Source organism: Lissotriton helveticus, chromosome 3_1, assembly GCF_964261635.1.
Source record: "Lissotriton helveticus chromosome 3_1, aLisHel1.1, whole genome shotgun sequence".
Lineage (NCBI taxonomy): Eukaryota > Metazoa > Chordata > Amphibia > Caudata > Salamandridae > Lissotriton > Lissotriton helveticus.
The window spans coordinates 1,830,660,178-1,830,676,880 of NC_136061.1; positions in this window are offsets into that span (position 1 = coordinate 1,830,660,178).

Consider the following 16,703-nt stretch of genomic DNA (forward strand, 5'->3'; position numbering starts at 1 on the left):
ACCAAACCTACATGTGTCCAATCAATAGATCCAATCACATGTGGCATGTGTCCCAGGGCATAAAAGTCATCTTTAATGGCACTGAACTGTGGCGGTGTAAGAAACTGTATGTACAGGTTGAGGAACCTCAACATGGCCTCACACACATCCTGGAGTACTCGACTAAACATCGTTTGCGACATCCAACCAGCATCAGCCACAGTAAACTGGAACTATCCTGAAACAGGAAAATGTAGTGCTGCCAACACCTTCACCTCGGGGGTCAGGGCAAAGGGATATGTGCGTCCAGGTTGCAAGTGTGGTGACAACTGGTCTGTCAATTCAGAAAATAATTGCCTTGTGAACCCGTATTTCCTCATGCGCTCACCTTCCACCACGGTCGCAAGATCAGGGAAAGGTCTGTGGACATTTGGGAGCCCATTAGGATCTCGGGCGGATCCACCCGAGATCCGTCCCCGCCCGCCACCCATTTACCCCACCATTTTACTTTGGCGGGGGGACCGCGGCAGATGGAAAGACCGTCTGCCGGTTTTCCGCCCGGTCAGCAAGTCGACTCGGCAGAAAACAGTTTAATATGGCTGGCGGTGTCTGTTAGACACCGCCAGCCATATTACAATGGGGGCGGAAACATGCCTTTCCGTGGCGGAAAGGCATGCGGGAATTGCTTGCGGGGGCCCGTGCAGGACCCCAGGGACTCTGGAGGGTGGGAGTGCACATGGGGGTACCTCTGGTACCCCCCTGCAGTTCCATGCACAGCATGGCAGGCACCGCATGGTGCCTGCCATGTTGTACATGGAAGTCCATGACATGCCTTCCTGGCATTGTGGCAGGCGGTGCTGAGTGCATCGCCCGCCACAATGCCAGGAATGCAAGATGCGCCCACCACTGTGGCGGGCGCATCCGAATGGCCCCCACGGGACCCCCGCTCTTATAGCGGGGGGTCCCATTTCACGATAGGATGGCAGGCTAACAAAGTTCGTCCACCATCCTAATGACCCCCTAGGTCTCCTGCGGAACATTTGACAAAGTATGTACACATATTACTATTATAAATAAAAATCTCGTAATTTGGATTCAACATATCGCATTACACTTTCAATAAAGAAACAGTGAAGTCAGAGGTGTTAGGTTGAGCTAATTCACAAATGACAGCTATGTGATCCTGAACATACACTCAATTTTGTCATGGATTTTCAAGTGATACAGTGTTGTCCTGTGACTATTCACTGTTGTCTGTCACTTCCCATGTGATCATTCGTAACATACATGACACACACCCAATTAAGTATCAAACATAGATGTCAAGGTCAACTAGCACATGTTCTAAAGGTACTCAGACATGGATCATGTATTGCAACCTAGCAACAACACTAGACACAGATAGCTTGTCACCATGCACACCACTGTCATGGTGTGATACATTGTCATGATGTGATGGCAGACATACATGTCCTATCACATCCACAAAAAATTGATGATGTGTAGCACATATGCATTTGACATGCATACATGTAAGTCAGTGACAGAGACACAACAGCAACTCACGTGACATATACAAGATGAGGTATGTTAAAATACTGTTAAAATTTTCAACGTAAGTTTTGGCGCTGTACAAGTCTCACATACTGTGGACACAGTCAAAAGGAATTCACACATCAGATTTTAATACATCATCAGATGATGCGGTAATTATGTGTGGATGTAACCGGTGTAAAATCAATAATCCCCTGGGACTGTGATCAGGCATAGGAGGATGATCTGTGAAGTGGTCACTCACACTTGTCATGTTCCTCACAAACAATGCAATAGTTGCACTGAAAGCTAGTATCATCATGGGAATAGTCTTGTTTTTGTCTGTGTCCCATGTGACATGTGCTTCACTCCATACACACAGGGCATACACTGTCTGACATGAGTGAGCATTACATGGATGCATGAGCCAACTCCTGCAAGAGCCGGACTGACAGATTGCATGCTTAATACAATGGTGTTCGACGCGGGTGAGTATTGCATGGACGCGTGAGCCAACTCTTGCCCGAGCCGGATTGAGAGATTGCATGCTTAATACAATGATGTTCAACGTGGGTGAGTTTTCAAAATACGCATCTGCCACACCCTGACCGATACGGAAGCACAGATTGCATGCTTGATTCAATGGTGTTCGACGCAGGTGAGTTTTCACACTAAGCGTCTGCCACATCCTGACCGATCGGGACGCACAGATTGCATGCTTCATTCAATGGTGTTCGACGCAGGTGAGTTTTCAAAACATGCGTCTGCCACACCCTGACCGATCCGGACGCCCAGATTGCATGCTTCATTCAATGGTGTTCGACACAAGTGAGTTTTCAAAATACGCGTCTGCCACATCCTGATCGATCCGGATGCACAGATTGGCTGTTGGCCGTCATGGTGACAGACGCGCATTTTGCATCGTGCACGATTCGCGTGCGGTACGATTCAGTTTCGTTTTTAAACAAATGTATCAAAATCAAAACTGTCATGATGCAGATATTTTGAACGTTGCGGTAGGCGTGTCCAGTGCGTGCCATCTCATGGATTGGACTAATTCATAGGATGCGAACAACTAGGACCTATTGCTATGGACGCATGGGACAGAATCTGTCTCTGCTGCTCAGATATAAGGCTGTCTGTTCCCCTGAGAGCTTACTTGCCTGCACTACATGCTCCAGATTTACATCTCTGCTACCACTGCAGCTGTCTCTTTATCCTCTGGCTCCAAGAAAGGCATGTGCTATGGAGAGGGCCCCAGCAAGCTGTATGGGATACCAGGGGAGCAGGTGAGTGTGCAGTCCACATCCTCTCTCATTGTGCATGTTGTCTTACTTGCACTAATGGCATTTTGTAAAGCAGTGGCTAGCATATTCACTCAGTAGTTGTCACACCCAAAGTCTGTAGGTACCTGCAGTGAACAGGTACTGTGCTGGGAAAGTGCAGCTGAAACTGTCCCCTCCAAGCAAAAGGGGCGGACGATGGACCCTGACCCCCACATGCTCTGGGGGTCAGACACGGTAAGCTCCCAACGGCACTGGGACACTTTTCGGGTTGCTGTATTGACTTTGGTTGAGGATAACGGGCGTTTTTTGTTTTTCTTCACAGTATATTGACATCTCTATTGGGTTACGCATCGGTGGCAGTTAGAGAAATCGCTCGAGTCTAAGGGGTAAGGCCTTTGAATTATTACAATGCAGGGTTTGTGATTATCTCACATATCATTAAATGGTTGCAATATAGCTGTCTCCTTGTTATTTTAGCATCAAGAACTTTTCAGGGACTCAAATCTGAGAGAGATTAAGTCCTGATAAGCCTTTGGATGCAGTTTTTTATGCACAAATTTACTTGGGGTTTCAGCGGAAAGAACCACATTTTCACAAACCAATACTCACCACACAGTTTCGCATGACACAACTAATCACCGAGGGTACTGCTAGTATGTCAGTCGGTTTTCTGGCCTCGCACTTCTGGTTGTCACACATGTTTTTTTCAAACCATTTTCTATTCCTTTTAATCGTACATTTTTTCGAGTGTAAATCCTATTAGTGTCTTTTTTGTCATGAAATTAATTCACTGAGTGTATATTAATTTTTTGATTTTTGTTGTAGTTCTGGACGGAGGACCTCAAGACACAGTCATTGATTATTACAGTTTATCAGATATCCCATGACGAAGGGTTTAGATTTTAACCCGAAATGCATTGGGATTGATTTTCTGATTTTGTTTTTGTAAATAGACAATACATTGTTGATGTCATAATAACGAACAATGCTTATGATTTTCATAAATATTCTTTGAACCTATGAGAGTAATATTCACTGAGTATTGTTTTGGATATGATTCTTTCTTAAAAATGATTTCTGTTCAGATAAATACACAAACATTTTTGGGTTTCATTTAATGGAAAAATGTTTATTGTAGTAGAGACTTCATAGTCCAGAGCTGTGCTTCACGTAGGTCGAGGTTTTCCATGGCCTTGTCTTCACATTGTTCAGATATGTGTCAGCACCATTGGTAATCTACTGCATATGATGCTAAGCCGTGTGCTGTTATGTGCTGTACTGACTGTGATGTTTGAGGTCAATACAGGTGACTGATGTGGATCTGTTTACCCTGATTGCAGTTACATCTACGGCCACTGGAGGAGACAGCTCCACGGACCAGGAGGAGTCACAGAGCCGGACAAGGTCCGCTGCGGAGGAGTCGGGGGGACCCAGTGGCATGGAGGGTGAGGGGAGCCACACTGAGGAGACCTCAGCTACGACCACCTTGGCTGAACAACACAGAAGCTTCAGTGATGACTCCCTTGTGGAGGTGGGTGTCGGCAGCCCCAGACAACACCTAGCGAGTCTGTCCCCGCCACCACCACCATCTCCACCCTCCCATCTGCTCCCATCCTAGATGTCCGAGGAGGTTCCCGTGTAAGGGAGCATGTCTCCTTCGTGCCAGGCACCGCACCGCCTGCCCCTGTCTCCCCTGCTGTCCTGAGTGTGGAGTCTGTGGACTTGCTTATGCAGATCGATGTAGGGCAGACCGCAATGCTGAGTGCCCTCCATTCACACACCAATCTGTTGACAAAACTGGTGTCCTTCATGGAGGGCATCTCATCAAACATGTCTGCCCTATATCGGACCATTCAGGGCATGGCCTCCACACAGAAAGCAGCAGTGTCCCTCCTCCAACAGGCCCTTACCCCTCTTACCTCTGCCACATCCACAATCCCCACTACCCTCCCTGTCCCAAAAAAACACACACACCGGCACAGATACGCACCACATCAGACACAAGCAGCACACAGCCATGCAAAACAAAATCCAGACCCACAAGCACGCACACTCTGGGGACTGATGGCACACACAGGGGATGGGTCGCAGACAAACAAACAGGCATTCACAAGCATTCCGCAGTCCTCAGATGCCTCTCCCTCCAAAACCTCTTACCTTGCCTCACCTAAAACTCCCCCTCCCAAGCAGCTCTTCCTCTGTGACCTTGGTCTCTTCCCCACCATTCCATCTGCTCCAACTTACAAGGGGAAGCGGAAGTCACCACGCGCCGAGGGGAGTTCACCTGCCACATGGACACCCTCCCCCAGGAACACAAACACTGAGGCCCCCACACGCAAACCCTCTGGACCAGCCATGGTCCCTAGTGTCCCTGCGTCTCCTGGCTCATCAGTCTGCACATTCATCATGTTGGGTGTGTTCCATTGCTGCCATGGTATGGGACTTGGTCACCTGACATCTACAGTCTCCACAGGATTCCTTAGTATGTGTGTCTGTTCGTATGTATTTGTGTGTATGCATCATGGCGCTCACTTGTCGCATTGTCTAATTGTACACTGGAGTAATTATCAGGGCTCATGGCCATTGCTTGTCTGCACATGGCAGAGGGTGTTCTTGTGATTCACAGCAATTTTTGCCTCCCCAAATCTATGTTTGTATGTGACACAGCCACTGCATTGCCACAACATTGCTTGCGGTGCTGGTACCAGGAATCATGCATGCTGGTTTGGAGATGCTACTATTTTCATGTCCACACTCACCTTATGTTCACTGTAGTGATGGGGGGTTTAGGACACATTACCACATTGGTCCTAAAATGCTGGATTTTTTAACCCCACTATCACATTTTGGTCACTGCAGTGATGGGGGGTTAAGACCCCATTACCACACTGGTCCTGAGTTGCTGGATTTTTGAACCGCACTATCACCTTTTGGGCACACATGTGTTGGGAGTCACAATGTAGGTTCACTGTCAGCATCTGTGTTGCGGTCATCTTACACACACACAGACATTACATCTTGCAACGATGGTAGGGGGTGGCTTACTCATCCTATGTGTGTGAATCCTGGTGGTGCTAGGTGGGGATGGTAATAGTGATGGTCATCCAGCCTCCTATGGGTGGGGGTACTGGTGGTGATGGGCATTGTGCCCCCTATGAGTAGGGGACACTGGTGGTGATGGGCATACAGCACACTATAGTTAGGATATTCTAGTAGTCATCCACCCCCCTATGGGGTGGACAACGCTGGGATTGATAGGCATCCACCCCCCCATGTGGTGGACTCTGCTGGGAGTGAAAAGCATCCACACCCCTATGGGGTGGACAATGCTAGGATAGGCATCCACCCCCCTCTGGGGTGGGCGATGCCGGGATTAATAGGCATCCACCCCCCTATGGGGTGGACTATGCTGGGATTGATAGGCATCCACCCCTATGGGATGGACTCTGCTGGGAGTGATAGGCATCCACCCCCTATGGGGTGGACAATGCTAGGATAGGCATCCACCCCCCTATGGGGTGGACAATGCTAAAATAGGCATCCACCCCCCTATGGGGTGGACTATGCTGCGATTGATAGGCATCCACCCCCTATGGGGTGGACTATGCTGCGATTGATAGGCATCCACTATGGGGTGGACTATGCTGAGATTGATAGGCATCACCCCCCCTATGGGGTAGACTATGCTGCGATTGATAGACATCCACCCCCCTATGGGGTGGACTCTGCTGGGAGTGATAGGCATCCTCCCCCCTATGGGGTGGACAATGCTGGAATTGATAGGCATCCACCCCCCTATGGAGTGGACTATGCTGGGATTGATAGGCATCCACCCCCCTACGGAGTGGACCCTGCTGGGAGTGATAGGCATCCACCCCCTATGGGCTGGACAATGCTAGGATAGGCATCCACCCCCATATGGGGTGGACAATGCTGGGATTGATAGGCATCCATGCCCCTATGGGGTGGACTCTGCTGGGATTGATAGGCATCCACCCCTCATGGGGTGGACAATGCTAGGATAGGCATCCACCCCCAGTATGGGGTAGACAATGCTGGGATTGATAGGCATCCACCCCCCTATGGGGTGGACTATGCTGGGAATGATAGGCATCCATCCCCTCTATGGGGTGGACTCTGCTGGGAGTAATAGGCATCCAGCCCCCTATGGGGTGGACAATTCTGGGATAAACATTCACCCCCCTATGGTGAGGTTTCTTTTTGTGTCATTTTGACATGTGGTAGGTGTCTGACTTACCTTCTACGTCGTGCGCGTCAGTAACGGTAGGCACACAGTATAGGGAAGACATGCGCGATTGGATAAATGGCTGCTTCGTTTCGTCCCCGTTGATCGTGTTCTGGTGCGAATAGGAACTTCAATACGCCTCGTCCGAATGCTGTGACGTGCTGGAAGCGGAGGCCTGTACTGTAGTGTAATTCCTATATTCCCAATAGGCTCTGCGCATTGGAATAACATAAACGATAGTTTAGACGTAGGACTTAGGTCGACTAGGTCTCTATTGAATATGGTAGACTTAATTATGAATGCCAGCTAGCTCAGAGGTCACTAGAAAATTTCTCTAGTACACAAGAAGGGATTCGTTTCTGACAACCGCATAAACATGACAACTTTGCTCCCTCCAGAATAAGGAGTATACCTCCAGAGTCGCGGAAACAATAATTAACTATTTTACTCAGTCAATCGTGCATGCTTAATTTCACCAGAGGTGCAGAGAAACAGAGAGACGGGCGTTTTCAATAAAATAGGTTATTTATTGAACAGTCTTCTTTCTCATGCAAGAGAAGTGAGTTGCTACAATTGCAATACTTGTCATAAAGTAAAGTGCGTACAGTAAAAGGAGTATTATGAAATAATACTGTAAAAGCATGGTATGGTTTCTAAGCCATACGGTGTTTAAAATAGATAAAATATACACAATTGTTAGACTTGGGCCTTAGGGCAGGTTCACCCCTAATCTTTTTGCCTTTATTTGTGACCCTGTGTAGTGATTTTTGGGTCTTGGCGCACTTTTTCCCTGTGTCCCAGAGTGAAAGTGCGTGCGTGTAGTATGGCTGGCCTGCCCTCCCATAGGAATGCATGGGGAATGTGTGTGCCCTGGTAGTTCCTGATGTGTGGGGAGTGCAGGCTCGAGTTTAGTATGTATGAACTCGGGAGAGTGAATGCTGCGCAATGGTATGTGCGGCTTGTATGTGTCTAGAAGGGAAGTGCTACTTCTGGACATTGATGTATGTGTGCAGTGAGGATAGTGGAGCGTGATTGGCTGGAGCTGGCTGGCATGCCAGGCTCCAGGAAGTCTGGATGGGTCTGCCCGGTGGTGAGTGAGAGATCAGCATGAGTGATGTGTGGGAGGAGTAGATCTGTGTCCTGGATGGGCTGGGTTTTTCCCCACACAATGCTGGCTCCGCCCCCCTGTGGTTTGTCTAATGACCCAAGCCTCCCCAGTGAATGAAAGGGGTGGTTGGGCCATCAAGGGTACTCCCAAGCCAGCTGCAACTGGTTTCCCCCCACCCTGCACCTCCTAACAAAGGATTTCTCTGTATAAATATGGGGCTGTGTCCCCACAGAAATTGTTCTACTTGTGGATCCTTGCCAGAGGGGGCTGTTGCTGCTGCTGGGGCCAGGAGGACCGCCACTTGGCTTGTCTCCCTGCCTGGAGACCCAGTGTGCTGGCTCTGGCCCTGCCTTGCCCCCCCTGTCTGCCTCCAGACCTTGCTGGAGCTTTGCTGTGCTGGGGGAGCGCTCTCCCTTGTCCCCAGCGCTGGGAGCGCTTCGTTTTGCTTTTAGCGCTAAGAGCGCTTTTATTTCCCCCCTAAGCGCTGGGTGCGCTTTATTTTGATTCTAGCGCTTTGGAGCGCTTTGCCAGGCCGAGCGAGTGCCTACCTCGCTTTCTATTTCTATTTGAGGCCGGTGCCCACCCGGCATTGCCCCGTTTCATTGAATTTGAGCGGCTGCCCACGCCGCCTTTGCCCGGGGAATCACCGCCGCAGCCCGGAGGAAGCAGCACCCGCCTTCAGGCCCAGGCCGCGCTGGGATTGGCCCAGCCGGCCGAGCCCCTTCCGCGTCATCGCGGGGGAGGCGGAGATCGCCGGAAAGCAGGAAGCGGCCATCGCCTGTCCCCGAGGCTCCCCGAGTGGAGAGAGGAGCCCCGGGAGAAAGAGAAGAGCAGCGCGAGAGGAGCCGGCAGTGCCTGCCCCCGCAGCACCAGCGAAGTACCGGTGAGTGCGGGGACAGGGGTCCTTTGTTCTTCGAGCGGCCCCGATTGGCAGCGGGCCGCTCCAACGCTGCTGCATTTCTTGGTGGAGCCCTGAGAGGCTCCTGGGGGCAAGTGGTGTGCTGAGCCCAGCGAGGCTCCAACGACCGGCCTGATTGTCTTTGAGCCCTGAGAGGCTCCTTGGCCACATTTGTTCATTGAGAGCCCAGCGAGGCTCATTGGCACAGTGGTTCTTCGAGCCCAGCGAGGCTCATCGCCCTCATTGATTGCGAGCCAGAGAGGCTCTGGGGGTATTTTTATGATTTTAAGAGCGCTGAAGCTCTAAGGCGCCCTACTTGCTTAGCGAGCCCTGAGAGGCTCTAGGGGGACACAGGCAGTTAGTTGGTTGTAGCCCCGAGGCTCCCACGCTGTGTCTCCCCACCTGTGTTCTTGAGCCCACCTGGCTCCAACGTTTGCCTACCTGCTATTCACAACTGTCCAGCACTTAGTGGACAGTTGCTACGTTTAGGCTTTTGTGTCTGTGCTGCCTGCGCAGACCTCCCTGACACTGAGACTCAGGGCATTCCGCCCCTTTCGAGGCCAGTTGGCCTGAGGGACATTTTGAGTGTTGTGCTACATGCACCCTGCGCATTGTGATTTCTTTGCTATATGATTCTTGCGCAAAAGTTCTAACCTGCACCTCTGAATGTGTTTTAATGTTACATGTGCAATTCTTGTTTATTATTACCTTTGCTAAAAGTGACCTGCTTAGGTAATTCTTTATGTGTTTATCCCCTTTGCTAAAAGTGACCTGCTTAGAGGATTGTTGGTGTCATTACCTTTGCTAAAAGTGACCTGCTTAGGTAATGCCTTGTTCTTTTATTCCCCTTTGCTAAAAGTAACCTGCTTAGAGGAATGTTGATGTTTGATTGCCTTTGCTAAATGTTACTTGCCTAGGTGATTATTTTAGGTTTCCTTCCCCCTGCGTGATTTCCCTACAGAGACTAGGGTGGCGTAGGAGGTGATAGGTTTTCCTTCCATAGGTCCTAGCTCCCTGCGTGATTTCCCTACAGAGACTAGGGTGGCGTAGGAGGTGATAGGTTTTCCTTCCATAGGTCCTGATGATAAGGTCCTAGCTCCCTGCGTGATTTCCCTACAGAGACTAGGGTGGCGTAGGAGGTATTTTCCCTTTACCAGTAGTTACTGGTTGTATGCTACATTTACTATTTCTGTGTTACAGTCATTGTATGTTTATGTGCTAAAGTGTTATACCTACAAGTATTATTTCTAACAAGTGCATACCCCTGACAGTGGTCCAGGTGGCCCTGTCCTGTACATAATCCCTTGTAAATCTTGCCCGTGCCTGTTGGCACATTGTAAAGTGTGTGTGTTATCTAATGTGTTCTTATTATTATAATACAAAGGCTATTTTTGATATAACCTTGTGTGGAGTTTCCTTTGTGGTGGGCCTTTGGTTGTTGTCGCTGGGGTGCGCGCGCAAACGCTTTACACATCGCCTCTGAGATTAGCCTTGCTGCTCGCGCCACGTTACCTAGAGGGTGAGCGGGGGTTATCTTGGTGTGTGACTCCCTAGCCCTGACCTTAGAAATGGTGATCCCTGACTGACCTCGACGCGAGTCTTGGCCGGCCAGGGTCCCGTTTCTAACATTGGTGGCTAGCGGTGCGGATTGGACTTGCGTTTGCGTTGTACCACAGTGGCGACAGGCCACACTTCAAAACTCTGCAATTTTAGATAACCACATTTTGGGATTATTGTTTTTTAGGGAAGATAAGTATTGCTTCTCCTGAAAGGTGTCATTTGTATTTTGTCCAGTACCTTGTTCCCCGCCCTGCTCCCAGAGTTTGGTACCTGTGTCGCTAGTGGTCAGGTTGAGATAATCAGGGGTGGTAGAAACTGCCTTACCAGTCCGAGGGGAGGGTTGTGTGTGAATGAGTGTGTGTTACACTGGACAGTGGAGTGCAAGTTCTCTGAGATAGGAATCTTGCTGAATTGTGATAATTGTATACTCCTGTGTAGCTCAGACCCCCAGGTTCCCTGTGTCAAACTCTTCTTGAGAACGTCCGCCAAAATGGAGCCTGTTTTTGATCTCTGTTGTCTTTTTAGGTACAGTAGGTCAGAGCTGGTCAGATTCTGTGAAGAGGGAGGCATGGAGGTGAGTGTGTCGGATACTCAGTCCCAGCTTAGGGACAGCCTGATCCAATGGCAAAAGGGTCAGTGGGATCTTGAGTACAGTGAGAGAGAGAGGGCCCGGGCCGCACGTCATGAGGATGGTGAGTCTGTTGGGAGCCCTGAAGATTCTGATGAAGAATGTGAGTTGTATGAGGATGACAGTGGATGGATGTCAGCAGATAGTGAGGACCCCATAGATAGGGAGTCCCTTGCTGGGTCCAGTGTCAGCGCCCCATCCCTTGCCCTGTCCCCAGAGGAGTGGTTGGATAGGAAGGAAGAGAGGGCCTTGTTCAGGGAGAGTAGGTTATCCCCTGAGTGTAATTGTAATTGTCTGGATTCCCCATGGAGGGTGGAGTCCAGTGGTGGCAGCTTTTTAAATATAAGTGTAGACCGTCCCACTCCCAGTTCCCCGAGTATGGTACCTGTTTCCCTAGAAGAGGAGTATAGGTTGCAGTTCAGGGACAGTAGGAAACTGTCTCACCAGTCTTGGGAGGAGTTTACAGAGGACTGTCAGTGTGCACTGATTGAGTGGTTAGAGGTTCCCACGGAACATGATTTTGACAAACTGTTTTGTCTTATTCTCAAGGAAAAGGTGCTCAGTCATTGTCGGCCGGAGTTGCGGCAACACCTGTTGGGGTTGACCTTTGATCCTTGGGAGCTTGCAAAGGAAGCAGACCGATGGGACAGTGCGAAAGGTTCTTTTGAGTCACTAGTGAGTGATTCCAACAATAGTGGGTCAGGTGTCTTCCAGCCCAGTGTGGTGGAAGAGGGTGAGAGTAGCCCAGCTAGGTCCTTGGTTAGTGAGAAGGGGGTAGGGGCTGACTGCCTGTCTCAGTGGAGCGGGAGTGAGTGTGTGACCGAGAGTCCCCAGATGCCCGAAGCCCTGTCACAGAGCCTGGATGGTTTCTTTAGGGAACACCAGGAAAGGAACCTAGACTTGCCTGTTAGTTCACTTGAGGGAGATCTCCTAGTGTGTAGAGAACCTGGAGCATCTGTAAGCGGAGCTTCTATGGTCCTAGAAGCTGGCAGTACCGCTCCAGGAGGGAGAGTACAGAAGTCCAGTGAAAGGAGTGATTTGGGGATCGGATGTGAGTCCCCAGAAGTCCTGGAGTGCCAGGCATTGGTTCCACCGAAGGTTTTAGACCAGAGGTTGGATGGCCAGGTTCAGGATCCGCCTGACCTGAAGGGTGGGACTACTGTAATCAGTGTCCTAACCAGTTCTTTCTCCAGAGGTACCGCCCCGGTTGGGAGGGAGCAGGACTCTGGAAGGGGGTGCAGAGGGTGGGAGAGCCCACCTCTGACCCCGGTACCACCTGAGGGGTTAAACCCTAGGTTGGGAGAATGTTGTTTAGAGGGGACCCCTCGCAGGAGGAGGAGGAACCCTAGGAGAAGAGGTAAGGGGAGGAGAGCCTTCCCTGAGACTCCTGGTCCGCCTGAGGTTGTAGACCCTAGGCTGGAGAACCAGTGGCAGTCTAGCCCTGTCTTGCAGACAGGAAGAGTGGAGAGTGGCTGTTATGTGCCAGGGGTTACTACCCCCCACTTTGTGAGTAGGCAGGATCCAGTGGTACCTGGATGGCCTAGGGCCTGGTCCTCGCCGAGGGCAGCTGGAGAGTATCAATGGGGTACCCCAGTTAGTCCCTACAGTAGTTTTAGAAGGAACCCTAGGGGTTCACCGTGGCGTAAAACAGGAGGGTGTCCCTGCCGTTGTGGGCCCGCGTCCTTGTTTTATCGCCCCAAGCAGGGAAGCCCATCACGGTGGTGATCGGTCTGCCCTGCGTTTTGGCTGGAAGGGGGTCGTGTTAGACTTGGGCCTTAGGGCAGGTTCACCCCTAATCTTTTTGCCTTTATTTGTGACCCTGTGTAGTGATTTTTGGGTCTTGGCGCACTTTTTCCCTGTGTCCCAGAGTGAAAGTGCGTGCGTGTAGTATGGCTGGCCTGCCCTCCCATAGGAATGCATGGGGAATGTGTGTGCCCTGGTAGTTCCTGATGTGTGGGGAGTGCAGGCTCGAGTTTAGTATGTATGAACTCGGGAGAGTCAATGCTGCGCAATGGTATGTGCGGCTTGTATGTGTCTAGAAGGGAAGTGCTACTTCTGGACATTGATGTATGTGTGCAGTGAGGATAGTGGAGCGTGATTGGCTGGAGCTGGCTGGCATGCCAGGCTCCAGGAAGTCTGGATGGGTCTGCCCGGTGGTGAGTGAGAGATCAGCATGAGTGATGTGTGGGAGGAGTAGATCTGTGTCCTGGATGGGCTGGGTTTTTCCCCACACAATGCTGGCTCCGCCCCCCTGTGGTTTGTCTAATGACCCAAGCCTCCCCAGTGAATGAAAGGGGTGGTTGGGCCATCAAGGGTACTCCCAAGCCAGCTGCAACTGGTTTCCCCCCACCCTGCACCTCCTAACAAAGGATTTCTCTGTATAAATATGGGGCTGTGTCCCCACAGAAATTGTTCTACTTGTGGATCCTTGCCAGAGGGGGCTGTTGCTGCTGCTGGGGCCAGGAGGACCGCCACTTGGCTTGTCTCCCTGCCTGGAGACCCAGTGTGCTGGCTCTGGCCCTGCCTTGCCCCCCCTGTCTGCCTCCAGACCTTGCTGGAGCTTTGCTGTGCTGGGGGAGCGCTCTCCCTTGTCCCCAGCGCTGGGAGCGCTTCGTTTTGCTTTTAGCGCTAAGAGCGCTTTTATTTCCCCCCTAAGCGCTGGGTGCGCTTTATTTTGATTCTAGCGCTTTGGAGCGCTTTGCCAGGCCGAGCGAGTGCCTACCTCGCTTTCTATTTCTATTTGAGGCCGGTGCCCACCCGGCATTGCCCCGTTTCATTGAATTTGAGCGGCTGCCCACGCCGCCTTTGCCCGGGGAATCACCGCCGCAGCCCGGAGGAAGCAGCACCCGCCTTCAGGCCCAGGCCGCGCTGGGATTGGCCCAGCCGGCCGAGCCCCTTCCGCGTCATCGCGGGGGAGGCGGAGATCGCCGGAAAGCAGGAAGCGGCCATCGCCTGTCCCCGAGGCTCCCCGAGTGGAGAGAGGAGCCCCGGGAGAAAGAGAAGAGCAGCGCGAGAGGAGCCGGCAGTGCCTGCCCCCGCAGCACCAGCGAAGTACCGGTGAGTGCGGGGACAGGGGTCCTTTGTTCTTCGAGCGGCCCCGATTGGCAGCGGGCCGCTCCAACGCTGCTGCATTTCTTGGTGGAGCCCTGAGAGGCTCCTGGGGGCAAGTGGTGTGCTGAGCCCAGCGAGGCTCCAACGACCGGCCTGATTGTCTTTGAGCCCTGAGAGGCTCCTTGGCCACATTTGTTCATTGAGAGCCCAGCGAGGCTCATTGGCACAGTGGTTCTTCGAGCCCAGCGAGGCTCATCGCCCTCATTGATTGCGAGCCAGAGAGGCTCTGGGGGTATTTTTATGATTTTAAGAGCGCTGAAGCTCTAAGGCGCCCTACTTGCTTAGCGAGCCCTGAGAGGCTCTAGGGGGACACAGGCAGTTAGTTGGTTGTAGCCCCGAGGCTCCCACGCTGTGTCTCCCCACCTGTGTTCTTGAGCCCACCTGGCTCCAACGTTTGCCTACCTGCTATTCACAACTGTCCAGCACTTAGTGGACAGTTGCTACGTTTAGGCTTTTGTGTCTGTGCTGCCTGCGCAGACCTCCCTGACACTGAGACTCAGGGCATTCCGCCCCTTTCGAGGCCAGTTGGCCTGAGGGACATTTTGAGTGTTGTGCTACATGCACCCTGCGCATTGTGATTTCTTTGCTATATGATTCTTGCGCAAAAGTTCTAACCTGCACCTCTGAATGTGTTTTAATGTTACATGTGCAATTCTTGTTTATTATTACCTTTGCTAAAAGTGACCTGCTTAGGTAATTCTTTATGTGTTTATCCCCTTTGCTAAAAGTGACCTGCTTAGAGGATTGTTGGTGTCATTACCTTTGCTAAAAGTGACCTGCTTAGGTAATGCCTTGTTCTTTTATTCCCCTTTGCTAAAAGTAACCTGCTTAGAGGAATGTTGATGTTTGATTGCCTTTGCTAAATGTTACTTGCCTAGGTGATTATTTTAGGTTTCCTTCCCCCTGCGTGATTTCCCTACAGAGACTAGGGTGGCGTAGGAGGTGATAGGTTTTCCTTCCATAGGTCCTAGCTCCCTGCGTGATTTCCCTACAGAGACTAGGGTGGCGTAGGAGGTGATAGGTTTTCCTTCCATAGGTCCTGATGATAAGGTCCTAGCTCCCTGCGTGATTTCCCTACAGAGACTAGGGTGGCGTAGGAGGTATTTTCCCTTTACCAGTAGTTACTGGTTGTATGCTACATTTACTATTTCTGTGTTACAGTCATTGTATGTTTATGTGCTAAAGTGTTATACCTACAAGTATTATTTCTAACAAGTGCATACCCCTGACAGTGGTCCAGGTGGCCCTGTCCTGTACATAATCCCTTGTAAATCTTGCCCGTGCCTGTTGGCACATTGTAAAGTGTGTGTGTTATCTAATGTGTTCTTATTATTATAATACAAAGGCTATTTTTGATATAACCTTGTGTGGAGTTTCCTTTGTGGTGGGCCTTTGGTTGTTGTCGCTGGGGTGCGCGCGCAAACGCTTTACACATCGCCTCTGAGATTAGCCTTGCTGCTCGCGCCACGTTACCTAGAGGGTGAGCGGGGGTTATCTTGGTGTGTGACTCCCTAGCCCTGACCTTAGAAATGGTGATCCCTGACTGACCTCGACGCGAGTCTTGGCCGGCCAGGGTCCCGTTTCTAACAACAATGATAAAATCATGACTGAACGTACTCAACTGGTGCTTCTAAGATACGCCTACCCCGGTGTACCTAACCTAAGCCTAGTACAGGGAAGGAGTAAGTGAGCTGCAGTTCGAGTTAAGATAGTTTCTGCCAAGAATCTGAATCAAGAAGTCTCTAAGGGTCTAATCAGCTCCGTACCTTGGTTATAGAATGAAGGAGGTCTTGTATCTCTCTCTCAGGACTCGATCTCCCAGCAACCCGCAAGGGTGACAGGGAAACACTGGAGCAGGATTTCTCGGCAGGAGAAAAGACAGCGTCTCTCTCAGTGCGACAATGGGAGGGTCGGCTTCCTTCGGCACTCGCTACAGCAGGGCGTCGGGCAAGTAGATAGCCGATCTGCTCCAAACCACCGTGTGTTTTGCTAGGGCAGATGCTGGTATATTTATACCTGGAAGGTGCCGAGTTTGACGTAAAGTTGGACATAAGACGTCACTTAGAACACGCAGTTCTTTCAGGACTCCAGGAATTCTAGGACAAATCAATACAGAAGCAGGGGGAATTCCCGGGCTGCTGGAGGCTTGGTTTGTTTAAGAACGCGTTGTGCTTTCTAGGAGTCTATGGGAGTAGCCTTGCCGTATTTGGACTGCATTGGCTATGACTTAATATGGGTATGATTCTTATGCCTTTATAACGATATGATTTGATATAACCACATAAGGGCATAAATCGGGAATATTTAAATAGGGTCCTAGATACGTTTACAACAGTACGACGCGTAGTAAAGAT